Below are 2,100 nucleotides of genomic sequence, written 5' to 3'. Positions count from 1 at the left end.
AAGTACATGTAAAGGTCTTTTACTTCCTTTGTTAGGTTGATTCCTAGGTTTTGTTTTGTTTTGTTGTATGAAGGATCAAACTCAGGACCTTGCACTTGTGAGCCAGGCAGCGAAACCACTGAGCTAAACCTCCAGCCCAGGCTATTGATTTTTTAGTATTGAGTTTGTATCCAGCTGTGTTCCTGAATTTGATTATCAAATCTAGTAATCTTTTGGTGAAGTTTTTGTGGTCTTCTATATAGAGTATCATGTCATCTGTTAATGTGGTCTGTTAATATGCATGGTGTGTTAATATGCACGAGATAATTTCAACTCTTTTGCATTTACTTAACATGTCCTATGAGCTAGAATGTAGTCTATTTTGGAGAATGTCCTGTATGCAGCCAAGAAGAATGTGTATTCTAATGTTGTGGGGTGGAACCCTCTGTAGACATCTATTAAGTCCATTTGTTCAAATGTTTGCTGTAGTTCTGATATTTTGTTTTTGATTTTGTCTAGTTGATCTGCCTATTTGTGACAGTGGGGTATTGAGGTTCCCCCATTATAAATGTATTAGTGCTTATTTGATTTTGCATGTCCATTAATATTGTTTTATATAGTTGGGTGTGCTGGTATTTGGTGCATATGTATTTGTGATTATTATCTCTTCCTCTTGAATTATGCCCTTTACCACAATGTAGTGACCTTCTTTTTCCTCTCTTAATCTGTCTTAGCTTGAAGTCCACCTTGACTGCAAATAGAATAGCTACCCCTGTTTTTCTCTAGCTTCCTGTCACATGGAATATTGTTTTCCATCCTTTGACTTTTAGTTTATGAATTTCTTTTTCATTAAATGTGGGTTTTTGTATGCTGTATATTGTTGGATCATGCTTCTTGATTCATTCTGCCAGTCTATTTCTTTTCATTGGTGGATTGAGACCATTTACATTGATAGAACTGATATGAATTGACTTGTCCTTGTATGTTGTTTTCCTGTTGTTGGTTCCCTTTTCCCTGCTCTTTGTTTGCCTTGACTGGTGGATTTATTCTTTTGGGGTTCATGGAGTTGTAGTCCTTGTTATCTCTCTCTAGAATATACTTTAGAGCTCTGTGGAGTGGTGGTTTTACAATCATGAATTTCCTCAGATGTTCTTTGTCTTGGAAATATCTTATTTCTCCATCACTTTTGAAAGATAGTTTTGTGGGGTACATCAGTCTGAGTTGGAGATGGTTATCCTTTAGGGCTTGAAATACTTCACTCCAAGCTCTCCTTGACTTGAGAGTTAGTGTTGAGAAGTCTTCTGTGATTCCTTTTCTTTATAGATTTGTTTCTTTCCTGTAAAGCTTTTAATATTCTGTTGCATTTTATTTCTGGAATCAACTGTTACATCGCTTGTGAAAGATTTTTTTGATCATGGCTGATTAAAATTCTGTATGCCTTACTTATCTGCATAGGAAATTCTTTTTTCCTGTTCGTGAAGTTTTCTGCCATTATTACTATGAACTTGTGTTTAGTGTCTTTTGTGCTGTCTCCTGCCTTTTCATTGACTCCGATCAATCTTATGTTATTCTTTGCATCATCTAACAGCTGCTATATTGATTTCTTGTGGCCCCTTGCTGTTTTTTAGAAATCTTTGTTTTCTTGATTGCTAATCACAATCCTGTCTTCCATATTGGATATTCCATCTTCACATTGGCTCATTCTGCTGTATATACTTTCAATGGAATTTTTAATGTCCTGTAATCTGTTTGACTCTATTTTATGGATTCCATTTCTTTCCTATGCTGGGTGTTCCTGGTTTTCATCATTTTCCTGAGTTCCTCTATTTTAAAAAAAAATCTGTATCTGCTTTAGATATACTAAGCATGTCTTTCATTCTGGTCACCATGTTTGTAGTTATATGAGAAGTTATTTCTGCTCTGAATTTTTCTAAGCCTTGTTCACCTACTTTGTTAGTTCCACTGTTACCACTTCAGAGAGTCCAGGTGTTGGGGTTTGCCTTTGTTGGGCTGGAGGTCTGTGGGGAGGTGTATCTTCTTCAAATGTCTTCTTTTTTTTGTTTTGTTTTGTTTTTTTGTTTTTTGAGACAGGATCTCACTATGTAGTTGAGACTGACCTGG

This window comes from Fukomys damarensis, unplaced genomic scaffold (genome assembly GCF_012274545.1).
Source record: "Fukomys damarensis isolate Sample0158 unplaced genomic scaffold, DMR_v1.0_HiC HiC_scaffold_8, whole genome shotgun sequence".
Lineage (NCBI taxonomy): Eukaryota > Metazoa > Chordata > Mammalia > Rodentia > Bathyergidae > Fukomys > Fukomys damarensis.
The sequence above is the reverse complement of the archived record's forward strand: the minus strand, read 5'-3'. Positions refer to the sequence as shown.